Source organism: Botryllus schlosseri, chromosome 10 (genome assembly GCF_051294905.1).
Source record: "Botryllus schlosseri isolate E-star chromosome 10, Bs_hap1, whole genome shotgun sequence".
In the NCBI taxonomy this organism is placed as follows: domain Eukaryota; kingdom Metazoa; phylum Chordata; class Ascidiacea; order Stolidobranchia; family Styelidae; genus Botryllus; species Botryllus schlosseri.
Genome location: NC_137245.1, coordinates 25,992,643 through 26,009,917, shown reverse-complemented (window position 1 = coordinate 26,009,917; position 17,275 = coordinate 25,992,643). Strand labels below are relative to the sequence as shown.

The following is a 17,275-nucleotide window of genomic DNA, read 5'->3' as shown; positions in this document are numbered from 1 at the left end:
TAAAATCACTGTTGCCTGGAAATTCATGTTACCGTACCATCATTAAGTTACTTGTTTACGTTGGAAAACGCCATTGTGACGTCATCTTGATAAAAAGTCGCTTGCAGCCCTTGCCCCACCCAAAGAATGTAGAAGGACAAGAAGTGCGAGGTCATTGTTGCGTCACGCCACTGTTACGCAGCGGCAGCCATTTTGGTCTCAAAAGACCACAAAAACAGCCTGAACGTATGCGTGCGGCTGTAGTTTTCGGTCATATTGTCAGTGATATTTATGGGATTACGCTCGCAACTGGGGTATTGGACATAGAAACCAAGGTGAATTTATGTATTTTCGTTGTCTGCTGGTCGTTTTTATTTCAGATCACCCCGGACTATCACAGCAAAATGCCTTTCTGGGCTGCACCTAATTGTAGGCCTACATAATGGCGATGCTGCATAACGTTTTCCAGTGGATGAAGAGAGGATGCGGAGATGCAAAATAAACTACAGGCGAGATCAATGGACGACTTAGCGAAGTTTGTTTCAATTGAAATTTTAATGTAATAGCTTTTGGCTAACGCAAGTTAACTCAAGAAACACTTTGAAGCCAATCAATTTGAAAGAAAGCGTATTGACGGTTGCGCAAAATTCAAGTTGAACGAAATCCCGACATTATTCGATGTACCGAATCCCCGTCAGAGATACGTACTTGGCGGGTTCTCAAACGATCAATGTCAACTGAAGGTACGAAATGACGTTGCATAAGTAGAATAAAATTCTCCTGTCCTATAAAAATCATATTTTAACAGAAAAGGATTGCAATGATGGCGTGTATAACTGTATATGCTTGGTGAAAAACAAATCACCGGCGAATCCCGGTAGGCGTACAATCCTACTTGCTTCTTCATGATTTGGCGAATTAATCACTTTATTTAGAATCTCAAGCAAAAGGCTTTTTGTGAGAATTGTATCCTGTTGAAGCAAGAGATGGAGCTAGTAAGATTGAATAATGCCGATAGGAACTTTCCGCATAGATACTGTAACAGCATAGACCACCCACTACGATATAAAGTCACCCATCTTACAATTTGCAGCTACAAGACCGGTGTCGGGAGAAAGATGAAGAAATTGCGCGTTTATTATTATTATTATTAAAAGTTTAGAGTCACCCTTATCACCTGTTCAGGTCTTGTGTGCCACGGAATACAGTGCAAACAAATTCAGGGAGAAAGATGAAGAAATTGCGCCGTTGAAATCGCTGGTAATGCGAAATCCTTGTGAAATTAATTGTAGCATTTTGACGATACAAATACGCAATGAGAACTATACAAGATACCCAAATGTGATTAATAGCGGAATTTGTACAATTTATGATCCTTTTGGTAGTTGCATGTAAGCTCGGATAACACGGAACAGATGGAAGAGGATAGGAAGGATCAGATTCAGGCTTTGAAACGAGAAGGGCAGGCCTCTGGATGCAGATGGGGCGGTGATACATTTATGTCAGCACTGAAAATCAGGTTTTCATCTGGAAAGCATGGGTAGTTTTTGATCTCCAACAGTGTTTTTATATCGAATGTAAATGAGTAAATCCTCTGATACCACGAACATTTTTCTGAATTTTTTAATATATTCTCGGGTTAAGGCTCGTTCCAGTTTCTTAGTAATGATTAATTGGAGTATAAATTAATCACTCATAGTCGGACTTTATAAATAAAGGGTGAAATTATCCAAAAAATAAATTTTATTAGAACCGGCGAGCGCGTCTGCAGGCAAACCGAAGGCAGATCGCTGCAGCTTTTGAGACCAAAATGGCGGACGGCATACGTAACAATGAAATGACGACACAATGACCTCGCACTTCTTGTCCTTCTACATTCTTTGGCCCCACCACCCGATATTGTCACGAGCCGCCACTGATTCCGTCTCTGCCGACTTGTAGCACGGCCAACTAGGCGTTTTAAAGACACCGCTTACGCGGATCAGATGGTGACGCGGAGCCTAGATAAACCCCCAGCACACTGGAAGGGATTCTGGAGTAGTGATCAGGTATTTATTGATTTATACGAGACGCTGTCAGAATTTGAAAATACTGGGCATGCCGATAACTGTAGTTGTAGGTAGAATGACGCCGTGTTTCGAGCAGAGTTGGTCAAAGTAGCTATTATCGAGGACGCTCAAAGTAGAAATGATGCCGCGAATTTGCACTTGATTAGAAGTAGACGGGGTAGGCCTACTGTTTCGGTCCTGATTATATGATGGCTACAAGGCTACATGTTGTTGTTGTTGTTGATGATTGATATTCATGGCGTTTCGACTACATTGGTCATTCTATACCAAGCCGATAGTCTTGAATAGGATTCCGTATTTACCACCTTGTAGCACGACCCACTTCTAGGCTTTCATAAGACACCGTTTGGATGGGATGGCGTGGAGGAGACTAGATAAACCTTCAACATTTAGGTAGGAATTGTGGAGTCGACCTTGGTTGGACTCGAGCCCGCAACCCATTGGTGTCGCAGCTGTAGAACTTACCTGGTTTCACCATGCTATCTAGCCACGTATGAAGACTGCATTTAAGACGTTATAGTGTTTTGCTTGTGTACATTGTACAATGATAAGCAGGCTTTATTTTATGTGTCTGAGGATGATCAGCGTGAAGTGGAGTCTGCATTGCCCCAGATCAGTGTCACTTTCCCTGCAAAATACGTGTTCTTTAGTTTAGCAAAGTCGTAAACAGCGGTGTCAAAATGTGTGGAGAGTATTTTGCTCTTCCCCTCTATTTGTGAGGAAGGTTTTTGTTATGTTCGTGCACTTTACGTTGGTATCGTTTGTCTCTTATTTGTCTAGGATTAGTAATTACCGCCAATCATTATTTCCTGGTGTGTCGTGCTTCGTATTTATACCCTGTGTTCTGTTGTTTACTGGTCTTTCGTTTAACTGAACTCTGGATCGTGTCGCTGCCTTAAAGTTATTCTGCTGTATAATATACTGATTTCATATTGCAACCTCGTCGTATGAGTTATTGTCCAAACAAGATCAAGAACATAACAGTTTTTCAAGCATATTTGCATGATGAAGGACGAATTTGGTGCCAGACTTTTGGTCGAACATTATTTACGCGTGCGCCTTTTCAAAACAATTCCAGGAATAGATTCACTCGCGGAGAAGAGTCAAAAGCTCATCCATCAAATACGTGAAATGATGCTTGATAATGAGTTTATTACGTTTTGTCTTTTCAATCGCGTACCTACCCTAGTCCATTCGCCCAATAAGAGTTGCGACTCCCGAATGTTTCCTTATTCAGTCAAGGCACAACAATCACTTGAATACGGTCATTCTTGATCCAGACTCAAATCGTATAGGTTCATCTGGGTTCCTCTCTGCTACTCGATCTGTGTATACTAGTCATGTGTCATACAATGAATAAAGCGAATTGCCCTTACAATAGCTCTGTAGCGAAAGTGTGACGCTGTAATGTAAAACTATGTTTAGAATTGGATCCATATCAGTGATGAGCGGATAGTGATTTACGAGACTCCGAATCCCTCCGACAACTTTAGTATCAGAGGAAAACTCCCTCCGACTCCGAAGAGCTCAATCTCAGACTCCGAGATACTCCGATGAATCTCGTCAAGTATCCGAAACAGTGGCAAGCATGGTACATGATATAACATGGTACATGTGATAATATGGTTGGCCTCATAGTATTGTTTACTCTCCAGCCCCCAATTGCAGTGAAGATGGCTGATTTTTATGCACTTGGCAATCATTTTTGCATGTTATCCGTCATATTACAACTTTACAAGACGTCAACTGTCTGTGTTTTGGTGTGTAATCATAATCAATAGTGTATTCTGGTCAGAGCTATCCAAAGATATCGGAGACAAAAGTTACAATACTCCGAAAAATTATCTGTAGTAAACTCCGACTCCGCTCCGACTGTCACAAATTCGGCAAAACTCCGCTCCGAATCCACTCCGACTCCGCTCCGATGCTCATCACTGATCCATATGGGCCTATATGCATGGTGTAAATTAGTGGTCGACATCATGTGGATCGCGGCCCTCGACTTTTTCCTGCGATCGTCATAACTCACCACATTCAATTTAATGCTAAAGTTGGACTGATACTTTTTTGTTCTAGTTCACAACACTTGCTCGTGTTTTGGAATACGGATTGTTACCCTGTATCACAATTAAACCATTGTGTTACATTGATCAAAACCGAATAGCTGCGACAAGGGGCAACACTTTACCTTTGTTAAGTCAACGTTCTGTAGTAGGATAGACTAAAGTATTTACGATGCTAGTTTAGATAATCAAGGCTGTGAGGTTCATGATTGGGGAGACATGCTCAGGGAACATTGCTCACATAGATTCTGAAAAAACTTAAAATGTTAGCCAAGACCCGTATTCAGAGATACGTCCCTATTTCAAACTCAAGTCGTGCTCGACGGAGCAAAGGCTGAGTCCACCTCGATTCGAGATAGCGTTTGGTATTCGGTTAGGATTTCGAGCCTTGCTCGGGTTCGAGTCTCTACTCGATGGATTAGACAGCTTGATCAGATCACTGATTGCAGACGTCTGCGGTTTTGTTAATTGCTCCCGATCTGGCAATCCGCGGGTTTAGACGTGATGCTGGTTGCCTAGTAGTGCCTTCAATTACGTCAACACATGATATTAGAATCACACACTGGATGTATAGACGAAATACCACCGCTCAATAACATGACTATTTGACATACTGTAGTAGCCAAAGCAAATATTTTCAAATAATGCTGAAGTCTTCAGGCGTAAGCACAAGCTATTTATTGGATTACTGGTGATGGGTATTGTGGTACCGCGTTGTTGATATTGGGACAGGCGGTTTATCAACTGTATTGCGATGATCTAACATGCGATTTTAGATGATACACCTGTTTCGTCCATCATTGGAAACGGCCAATTGCCGCGATCAGCAGTCGAATTATGGCTGTTGTGGTGGCACGTCGTGTGCACTGTGCAAGTGTGCAATGTGCATGTGCTGTGCATGTGCACTTGTGCAGTGGAGTAGACTACGTAGGGGAGTGGACTCGAAATCAAAAGCCCATCCTTCTGAAATGCCGTTTCTATCTCCCTATTTATAAGATCATTTGAACTTGGTATCAATCTGTTGCGTTTCGACTGAACAATACGATGGCACTTTCCGAGAATTTGCCTTGCCTTTCCCAACTGGTATCTGAAAAGTAATAAATACAATAAATATTCATTATGAGGTTTTCATTATGTGTGAAAATCATATTATAACGGTAATGTTATTTTAGCATTCTGTTGATGCGGTGTTGATTTTATGCACTGAATCTATAGTAGGCATAATGTGCTATGTGTAGTTAGATGTAGGCCTATACAGTGGTAGATTTTTGTTTGTGTGACTTGAGATTCCCGAAGGCTTGGATAATAGCATAAGTGTTCCCCAGGATAGTAAAGGTTAGGACCCACTGTGCTGTAGATACAGGAGTGTGAGAGGTAGGCCTACTTAGTTCCCGTGACGGGTATCTTAAATATAGGTTAAAGGTTACCGGTAGTGGACATATCTCAATAAGGTGGTGCATCCGGTTTATTGCTGCATAGTACTGACTTGTGCGCAGTTGCAACATGGAATGAGTTATTCGAATGTTTACTCGGAAATTAAATATGATTTAGCATTTCCCTCGTGAGCAGAAGATATAGCTATAACCTTTACATCTACATTGTTATGCATAACACCATGGATTTTCGGTCTCCCGGAAATAAATATGGAAGAAGGCTCCGAAAGACGGTATATAATTTGTCCAATGTCTATGTTGTTATGCAGTGATACCTGATAGTGTGGGCATATCGCTATGCATTCCATAAAGTCTATTTCGATTTTCGCTCGCTACTTGGTATTGGTTCTTCTATTTAGCAGAGTGCGGATTCATTGTAAGTATAAATTTGATCAGCGTTTCGTTCAACCTTCGTTCAACCTGAGTCAAAATCAATGTAGCTACATCACTGCAATACGCGGTCAGAACGGCCCCGTGGATATACTCAGCTATCGCAGCTATCACTTGTGGATATACTCAGCTATCACAGCTATCGCAGCTATCACCAAAAATCGCAGACATACAGGTCATTTAAAGGTCACGTATCGTTTAGGGCGCAGCTCAGAAGCACGTCTGGGTTCAAATAGTGCGCAGCTATCAGTTCAGAAGCACGTCTGGGTTCAAATAGTGCGCAGCTATCAGCTCCGGAGCACGTCTGGGTTCAAATAGTGCGCAGCTATCAGCTCAGAAGCACGTCTGGGTTCAAATAGTGCGCAGCTATCAGCTCCGGAGCAAGTCGGGGTAGAAATAGTGCGCAGCTATCAGCTCAGGAGCACGTCTAGGTTCAAATAGTGCGCAGCTATCAGCTCCGGAGCACGTTCGGGTTCAAATAGTGCGCAGCTATCAGCTCAGAAGCACGTCTAGGTTGAAATAGTGCGCAGCTATCAGATCAGGAGCAAGTCCGGATGCAAATAGTGCGCAGCTATCAGCTCCGGAGCACATGTGGACTCGCATTATGCGCAGCTATCAGCTCCGGAGCACTTCCGGATTGAAATTCATTCATTACATTGCATGCAAGGACTATCTGCGTGATTTTCAGTGTACAGGCGGTGAACAGATATTCTGACATCCACACGGGATCAAAAGAAATTTCGTTACTTTGTATTAAAAGCTCTGCTTACGATTAATTATGCAGCTGTAAATAAATATTTGTTATAATATTGACTAACATCTGTGCGATTCCGTGGATGTAGTGTAGGCCTTCCCTACTAACGGCTCTGCCTATCATAGATATTCACTGATCTGATATTGGACGTGTGCGACTGCAGGTATAGTATATGGAGGCCTATATACTCACTACACGGGCCTTATACGTATCTAATTAATATAATGCACGCCCCAAAGACAATATTTCGATACTGGTGCACCAGAAGAAGGGTGTGTTACTTTGATTGGTATATCATGAATAAAACATAGCTCGGAGACCTACTCGTCTGGGAACTATATCAAACTACTATGAGTAAATGAAGCCGCTGCACATTCCATGCATAAGGGTACGTGCCAACAAGCTTGATTCAAACATATTTTCATGAAATATATCCGCGATTGGATGAAACGAAAGTCTCACGTTTTACATAATGACTACAGCGGAGTTATTGCCATCGAAAAATTTGGATTATGAATAAAATAGTATTTACGGTGATTAATTCTTTAATTATTTATCCCATCGTAAATACTATTTTATTCAAATCCAAATTTTTCGACGGCAATAACTCCGCTTCCACTGTTTGGAATTGAACCAAATTTGGTGAACATCGTTTCTATAGACAACCTAACACTTTCATGGGGTGAACAGAAAATTTTCAAATTTTTTGTTATTTATCTTTATATAATAAATAGAATCTTTCTTCTCCTGTAGCAATGCGACTACTGGTTGGAATTGAACCAAATTCAACATCCGAGTCCGACTCGAGTCAGGATTGTAATGACTCGAGTCATGACTCGACTCGAGTCATGAATCGACTCAAGTCACAATTTTCTGATGACTCGACTTGACTCAAGTCATTTTCTCAAAATACGGAAATGACCCGACTCGACTCGAGTCTATATGTGTAATGACTCGACTTGGACTCGAGTCATTGCACATGACTCGAACCAAGTCATATGACTCGAGACTCAGACGGCCAAGACCGATATTTCATTGAAATTTCGAAGAATAGTAAATTAACCACCCTATTGTTACTGATAATTGAAAATGCGACCAGAAACTATTAAAAGTGAGGAAAATTAGTATATTATAAATGCGAACCATTCGATATCACCAAACAGAGTTATAGAAGTGGGTTTAACAAGACTTTAAATGGAAAATGAGCAGTCAACACATCAACAGGATAACTTGGACTCGGACTCGAGTCATAATACCATGACTCGGACTCGAACCTCTGCTCGATGACTTGGACTCGGACTTGACTCGGTGGCGAATTGAAAATGACTTCACTGGACTCGATTTAAAACTATAAAAGTGAGAGTGACTTGTGACTCGGAGCCTTGTGACTTGGTTGCAACCCTGACTCGAGTCATCCCAACACTGGCCCAGACGTGCTCCGGAGCTGATAGCTGCGCACTATTTCAACCCGGACGTGCTCCGGAGCTGATAGCTGCGCACTATTTCAACTCAGACGTGCCCCGGATCTGATAGCTGCGCACTATTTCAACCCGGACTACCTCTGGAGCTCATAGCTGCGCTCTATTTCAACCAAGACGTACTCCTGAGCTGATTGCTGCGCACTATTTCAACCCGGAGTTGCTCCGGATCTGATAGCTGCGCACTATTTCAACCAGGACGTGCTCCGAATCTGATAGCTGCGCACTATTTCAACCCGGACATGCTCCAATTCTGATAGCTGCGCACTATTTCAACCCGGACATGCTCCGAATCTGATTGCTGCGCACTATTTCAACCCGGACGTGCTCCGAAGCTGATAGCTGCGCACTATTTCAACCCAGGCTTGCTCCGGAGCTGATAGCTGCGCACTATTTCAAGCCGGGGGTGCTCCGGATCTGATAGCTGCGCACTATTTCAACCCGGACGTGCTCCGGAGCTGATAGTTGCGCACTATTTCAACTCAGACTTGCTCCGGATCTGATAGCTGCGCACTATTTCAACCCGGACGTGCTCCGGAGCTGATAGCTGCGCACAATTTCAACTCAGACGTACCCCGGATCTGATAGCGGCGCACTATTTCAACCCAGACAAGCTCCAGCGCTGATAGCTGCGCCCTAAACGATACGTGACATTTAAATGACCTGTATGTCTGCGATTTTTGGTGATAGCTGCGATAGCTGTGATAGCTGAGTATATCCACAGTAGTGATAGCTGCGATAGCTGCGGGACCTGCGATAGCTGAGTATATCCACGGGGCCGTCAGAACCATGCATGCGAATGAATACCATGGGTGAAATGCTCATGGCCATAATGGTTACTGTGTTAACTTGATAATGAAGTTCACCGTGGATTGCTTGAAGATATTTTTGAAATAATTGCGCTCCTTTGACGGAATGCGAAATCGCATTAGCTTATATATTCTAGTGTGAGTGGGCTATTCCAAATAGTTTTATACCTCACTTATCGGTACCCGAACATGAACTGAACAGTGAACACCCACCAGACTTGGGCCACTATAAAATGGTTAGCTTTTCTTGGCTCGATTATAATTACAATTACAGCTATACACTTTTCCCAAATTAGACAAGAGTTGGAATTTTAGTTACACAGTTATTTCCAAATTGGAATATAGAATTAGAATGACCTAATTTGCAAAAAAACTTGGAAATTAAATTAAGTTCATTTCATATCAAATCAGAGTTCTCAGATCAATCATTATGAAAATCATGATAATGGCAAATGTTTGCAGAGTGTAGATTCGACGGGCAACTTCTCCAGTCGGCGGGCCGGATATAGGAAAATGAACTATATGGCGGGCCGGATTCCTTATTCGATGCATTCATCGGGTCTTTACCCACCTATGCAAGAAATAAATCGTATTTAATGTAAATTTTAAGTTGAAAACATAGAGGCCAAAAACTGTATTTAATGAATTTATTAACGTAATGTATACTTCAATAGCTGTTGAAGTCAATGGGATCTATGGTATACCAAAGTTGTCGACAAGTTCTTTGAACTCTGGTTGCGTGTCGGACGTAGAAACCGTCAGTGAAGACCGCGCGTGAGCATCAGTTCCGATTGGAACGCAGCTTTGGTGTTCATTTTCATGGTCGAAAATGTTTGCTCGCAAATGTATGTGGACCCGAACAGAACAACTCGTCTTATGGCCATTTTTCTTTTATCATATAAGACCGGAAACTCTTTGCGGGCCGCTCGAAATGCCTTGCCCGCCCCTGCTGTAGAACAAGCTTGGCCCGTTTCGCACCATACAGTTCTTAATTCTTATGTAGCATTTTCAGGGAAAGGTGAAATTAGATTAGCATAGAAACATTTGACAAATTAGATTAGAATCAGAGTTAGAGCAAAGAAACATTTCACAAATTAGATTGGAGTTAGATCACCGGCAATTCGCTATAATTAGCATAGTTAGACAGCTGGAATTATCTAGTTGTCAAAGTCTGAACCACTACATGCGTTTCATTTCAAAACTAGAAGCGATATACGGTCGCCTTCATGTATTTTGCGACCGCGGACAGCTTCTGAAGGAAATAACATGTGGCGAACACGAACAAGGACAGATGAAAAAATTGTGTATTTTTGATATACGGGTTTGAATATACACAATACACATAACCCGCCACGGACTTACACCTCGGAATAAGTCAAATACAACATTTTAATCCAAATTATGCTTGCACGTAGGAAGTTGTGCAGTGCACGGAGGCACGTGGGATTTATAAAGGAGATATAATTCTGAGTTAGGTTACGTTTTCGTGTGCCACCCCTTGGGTGTCGTGTGAGTACACGTCCTTTTCGCTAAGATTGCAGGTGCATCCTTTTTTGATATCGACAGTAACACAAAGCGCAGTATCGTCTCTTCAATGTAATCGACTTTTGAACCAAATCGATGAATGCCCGACTGACTCATCAATCGCCCGGACGGAACAGCAATGTAACGGCGACGGTTGTTACTACTGCAGCGGGGCTAACCCATCATGCATACAAGGTATGGAGTATGACACATCGAAGATTCTCGTCTCGCAACCACTGATATTTCATTTAAGGCAGACCTAGGCATCGTGCGGTCCGCGGGCCAAATGCGACACGCTAAAAGCAATTTAGACTATGAAATCTATTTATTAATGTTGATGCATGGACAAAAACTATAGGCTGCATAACTGAAACGGAAATGTGTTTACTCTGCATTCTAGTGAAATCTAGATTATTCACGTACCTTGATTACGTAACCTACGTACAGTACATCGTGTGAGTTATCCAGGTTCAAAATAAAGCCAATATAGCAAATTATACCGTTACAATTAAAGTTACAAGTCACTGTTTTAAGTACAATTCTTGTTTGTTGTTAATGTTAAGTCTGTCCTTTAAGCTGTTACGTCATACGTTTCCAAATCCTAATTCGTAAAATAATGCAATCAGTGCACCTGCACGTGATAAGCGGTCATCCTCACTCACAAACGATGTTAGGTCAAGCAATGAAAGATGCCGCTAAAGCCCTATACATTGCGACAAGATTTGGAACACTAAATATCTGATTTTTGAATAAGCCGTGAACCGTTCTTCTTAGTTTATGACGAGCAGCGAGCAGGTCGGCATTGTGAGAAAAATCATGCTGTGAAATACATACACTCGGCTGATGCTGACAGGCAAGCGTCAGCAACGCTGTTTTACCAAACCACAAAGAGCTAGAGTAACGCCCTAGTATTAAAACATCCACTTATCCCGCCAACGTATCTTCTGCTTCACGTTTTGCCCGCCGAGAAAAATAATTGCCCACCCCTGCATTTAAGGTGTTGGTTGCTCGTGGAAAAACATGTCGGATCCGGCCAATGAATGTAGAAATGCAAGAGGAAGAAGGATTTTCAGGAAACGAAAATGTTACAACGCGGGTTGTTCGTGGTGTCAGCGACAGACGGGGGTCAAGTGTTTTAAAAGTATAGATGCAATATTATTGCTACAGAGTACCGTGGCCGTGAGGTAATTTCTGCGCATATTTTTCGCAGATCCTACATCGAGAGACGATTTGATAACGCGTAAGTACAGAACCAGGATGAATAGGCGATATCGCTAATCGAAGTATCGTTATCTCACGTTTACATGCTGTCATGTTATCAGATTACGCTACCTTATCATCATCTGTACCCAACTGCAGCCCGACCTTCTATACTTAACATGATCAGTCAGTAGACTTTTCAACATGCTCATTGCAAACGCCAAAGCTATAGAGCCAGAAGATGTTGAGCACGTACTTTAAGCCCGTGGTCCCCAACCTTTTTCCACTCACGTAACATTTTGAGGTTTTATGCAGTGCTCGCGTACCACCAACTTAACTTACGCGCACCGAAGGCGGCCAAAACATGGCAAACTGCCCATTTTAAGGAGCAGTATATGATTTTCGTAGTGGACCCATTTGGAATTATCATGGTCAAATAAACTTGAACGGAATTTGGTTAGGTAAGAATCCCAATGCTTTACGACTATAGATCTCTTCCCCGTAAGCCGTCATTGGTTGGATTGCTCCTGCCCACGACGACGACCATACCACGACGCCTACGGCTTCAAATAATTCAAAATCAACCCCACCTGAACTGATAACCCTCTTCGGTCGAAAAAAAAACAGAATCTACTCGCGTACCACTCGGAAGACCTTCGCGTACCACAGATTGGGAACCACTCTTTTAAGCTAAGCCGTGATTAATATAATAGACCCGACTCCGGTGCTGCGTTGCTTTATGGAGCTGAAAATGGCTTATTTTTGCAGTTCGGAATATGACTTCACGAAAACCCTTTAGCATCGCTTAACCTTACGTAACATGCAAATAATCCATGGGCGAAAGAATACGCGTCATAGACTTAAAAGTAGACTGATAGTCGTGTGTTGATAGTAATTATATATGATATTACAGCACCTGACCCGAGCGCAGACAACTGTCCTGTCGACAATGTTACTTTACGAATGGAATGCGAATACTTAGTCAAGGAGAGAGGAGACGAACAGGTTCATTGCGCGGCCAGCGGATGTCACTGGTGCCCCTTAACGGGACACCCATCATGCATCCAAGGTAGTTATAGTAGTTTGAATTATAGCGACCATTTTAGAACACCCTTCTATTCATTGGAGCTGTTCAAAAATAACTATTTTTCTTCAAATTTTACAATCTATTGTCTGTTCGATAAAATGTTAGGTTGGCTTAAAACACTACACACCAAATTTGGCTCAATTCCAACCCCTAACAGTGGAGCTACTGGAGTTAAAATAAAACAAATATTAAAAAAAAACACATTAAATTGTTCGGTTGTCTGCAAATAGGAAGCAAACCAAATTTAATTCGATTCTACTCCCTAGAAACGAAGTTATCAATGTTCAAATTTTAGGATTTTAAGTAATAGTATTTACAGTGGGTAGTAGTAAATAAAATTAAAGAAATTGCCACGGTAAATACTATATTTTTTAAATCCCAAATTTTGTGCACCAATGATTTCGCTTCTCGTGGTTGTAATTGAGCTAAATATTTGAAAAATCGTGTTTTCAGACAACTTAACAACTTATTACGTATACATCATTGCATGCGCAGGTCAAGTCTGTCTGACTCAGAAAGTGAATGGCGAGTATGATTGTCGCAAGAGCCCAACAGAAGTTCTAACTGAGTATGAATGTCTACAACGAAGCTGTTCGTGGTGTCCGGATAACGCTGCATTTAAATGCGTAAGAGGTAAATATAAAAGTATTGTCGTTTGACTATACTTATATTAGGCTATAGGTTAACGCTGAAAAAGACTGGGAATTCAGTACTAAATAAAGTGCCTAATATATCCCATCCTTGTAATATCTCACGTTGTAATGACTCGACTTGAAATATGCGCATGAGTCGACCAAGCCATATGACTGGACACTTTCGATATGACTTATTCAAGTCTCGTAAATGAGGATCAATAATTTAAAAATAGGCACAGAAACTGTCTTTTATATGTTTGAATAAACATGTATATAGTTAGAAAAATGAGTATGTTATGAATCCGAGGCCTTCGATATCACCCGACAGTTTCACAGAAGTGAGTGAACGGCATATGAAACAAGAAACTGTTGGAATGTTGTAGAAGTTAAGTCTAGAAACCATTCAGTACCAATTCAATCATTCCGCTGTGTCAAATATCAGATTTGCGCACACAGCAAACCCAAACAGTCGCCAAACAAAACTGCACACCGAATGATTGACGTGTTAACTTTCTTTCTATTTTAGACCAGCCAGGTATGCGTGGCCGCGCCGTGAGTACTCTTATGTTTTCAATCTTGAAGCGATACAGAAACCCGATCATTGCTAATCCGATTATATATACCCTATATTTCCAATTGTCAATGTCCACCGTCAATCCACCGTGATGTCACAATCAAAGATTCCCATGACCTCGTGACTAAAACCCCCCAAAAACCATGTTTTAAACGAGTGCCATCTTTCAAATTGATTTTTGTTTTAAATGCAGCAATTATTGTCACTATTTATCACGCTTGGACTATATGCAAAAATGTAATTCAGGAGACCGTTATACGATTTGTGATACGAGCTTCGTGGGGATATTCTATTCCTTGCCCAACGGCATATGCACATCATGCACAGCTATGCATATGCACATATCGTGTGTATGTATACCATGAGTCGGTGTGTATGCCGAAAAACAATATTGGTCAAAAATATATAAAGTCCTATATTGATTTTCGCCAAATTCAATCTCGCCGTACTAAATATCATTTGGTACCGTACCATTTCTTCTTCCCTTTGCAACAGGCTGGTCACAGTTGAGCATGCATATGATCGTAGATACTAATCATCACATGCGTCCCTTATCAGAATTAACATGAGTACCAATGACTGGTGCTGTGTTCAATCGTTCGAGTACGCGTATCTGAATTCAGTATTAGTTCAAATGATTCGTGTTGAGCAGTGGGAGATCATTTTTTCGAGTAGTGAAATTATACGCTCCTTGCCAGGAAGAGTTAATTTATCTACTACAACAGGGGTCGGGAACCTTTTTCGTCCGAAGAGCCATATTGGCACTCTCCCAAAGAGGCATACACGTTAATCAACTAGTACGTCACAATTGAAAATTCGTGACGTCATTCTATCACTAAAATGGAAGTCACTGTACAGTACATTCTTAACAATACATGGGATTCGTCGAGTGCGCCGTAGTTTCCACGTGAAAACTTGTACAAATCGTGTTTTTTCCGTGTTTTAGGCTGGGAAACTAGAGTTACACGGATCTTTTGCAACTGATTTCAATAGTTACATCTTTTTAATAGTATTGCACAGAGAGCCATATGTTATCTTTCCAAGCTTCAGACAATTAAAAATTAGATCTCAAACGGATGTATAGACAATGCTCAGTAAAAGTGTGAATCAACTATTCCACTCTTTTTACGTACGTCTTTGGTGTTGTATGGTATTGCTGGTGGCTTTGTAGTCTGGTTGATTGGTATTTTTTATCGAAGAGCTGCTTGGAGGTACAGAACTTCAATACACAATTTTATATTTTCTATCGACTTTCATGAATGACTAAATTTTGAAAATTTTTGCTCCCAAAATAACGCAATTGGCGTGAAAAGAGAGGTAAGGCATAGGTGACGCTCGGACGAGCCAAGCTTGGCCTGTGATAACGCTATTCATCGTGAATACCTTCGAATTTATAATAATAACCGATATTAATAGAATGTAATTGTCGCACTGATTCCGAAAATCCAAATATTGATCGACTTATCAATTCTCAAAGTATTCGGCGGTAACAAAACGTTACATTACCTGCCGGTACTGCAATATTGATAAATTCAGTGCAAAATGAAAGATTTGGCAAATAGCCATAACTTATCCTCAAAATAGCAATATAGCCTATAGCTTGCGAGCCAACGCCTCCCGACCCCTGTACTAGAATAACTAGTTTTGATATTATTTTTTCACTGTGGAGGGTTATAAACCTCGATTGGTCGAACCGCAGCAACGAGCGTTGGTGCCTTGGTGGAAATGACATTTCCGTGAAGTATTGATCAACCATTGTCTCAATAAACAGTGGAATAGGTATGGTCGAAACGATACAAAATATTCTTTAGTGCGATGTAGAATTGGCATGATATTCTTTATGGTTGTATAAAAGGCCCATATTTGAAACTTCCAAGTCATTCATATTTTTTTAAAACGTTATGATGCGTGATATTCGAATACTCGATTCTGTCCAATCCTACCAATAAGTTCGTGACTTGGAAATTGGTGCTTATAAGTAGCGTTGTTATACTTGGCAGTCGGAGTGTCTGATCTGAGCTGTTCGCGGGAAATAAAGGATATATCTGAATGTCCCGTATCTGGCGTGACTAACGAGCAAGAATGCAGAGACAACGGCTGCTTCTATTGTGATAGTTTGGCAACGCCATGCGTCCAAGGTATAGGAAATGATGTTTCCAGGAAACTTTGGTCTCGCATTATACTTGACCGCCGATTCGCGTTTAGGGGTTGGATGCTCTTGGGTCGACACGTCCTTAAGTACTGAGTGCAACACTAAAAGCGGTGGTTCAATAACAGATAAGAAGATCTGCAGAGAGGCAGGGTGTTCCTGGTGCGAGCATTACTCCGGATATAAATGCTTCCGAAGTGCGATTCATTCGAAATGATTTCAAGCATATATGTTAAAGAAATTATGTTTCCTATTTTGTTTTAGATCCGTATTCGGAAGATGACATAGTCACCGGTGAGTTATCTTCCGTCCTGGTATGTTAAAGAATCATCCTGGTTCACACGCTGCGACAAATTGCTTATCTAACAATACAATAATCAAGTATAGTAACCAGACCATCTGACGCCAGCACGTATCCAGAGTAGGGATGGTGCGAACCGCTGAGAGGTTCTGGTTGGTGTGGACGCGAACGTGAACCTATGACGTGACGTGACGTCATATTCTCAATTCCGACCCTACATTTCCCTAATGTAATATATTAATGCATATGATTATTAGCGACGACTCGGGTCACATTATGCCACAATACTGAAGTACAAGCTGAATTTTTAAACGTCACCTAATGTATCTTCCGCCGCTTTGCCAACAAATTGCGAGAAGACTCGGCTAGACCAGACAGATGTATTCTTAAGAGTGAATATTGCGAGCAAATTTTCGGCCAACTAATTTTTGAAATTGGCAAGGTGCATGCTTGTTTAGTGCTGAGTTTCTTTCCATGCGGCCAGAGCCTTGCGGAGAGCGGTCCGAAGTTGAAATGCAACGAATGTCAGCCAAATACTCGTTATAATGACGTGAACAATTGTAATACGACCAAGGTTCACAGTACGTAACCTACCAAGGATCCTTTGCGAAAGCGAGCCTCCATAGCGTAATTGTATACCCCTATTATTGTTGCTGCGGACCGCGGCGTCATCAAAAACTAGGAAATTGGCAGGCGAGCACATTTGAGTTTGAGACCCCTGGTTTAAATGTATACAAGTCAGGAATAAGGCTTCGATATCGTGAATTCCAGATCAATTTCGAGCCAGTTACACTGTTCAAGTGTGCATACAAAAAAATCAATGTATAAAA

The 17,275-nt window shown here is 41.5% G+C and overlaps 1 protein-coding gene and 1 long non-coding RNA gene across 2 annotated transcripts in view; one reads left to right on the top strand and one right to left on the bottom strand.

The window, feature by feature from the left end:
• LOC145447775 (uncharacterized) overlaps positions 1–17,275 on the bottom strand; it is a 244,252-nt gene that overhangs the window by 132,125 nt on the left and 94,852 nt on the right. The window lies entirely within an intron of this gene.
• Positions 15,920–17,275, top strand: part of LOC145447766 (chymotrypsinogen B-like) — a 36,649-nt gene continuing 35,293 nt past the window's right edge. The window contains exons 1-3 of the mRNA XM_080326028.1: positions 15,920–16,133; positions 16,201–16,341; positions 16,409–16,438. The gene's annotated coding sequence lies outside the window, so the exon portion shown is untranslated. The remainder of the gene's footprint in view (positions 16,134–16,200; positions 16,342–16,408; positions 16,439–17,275) is intronic.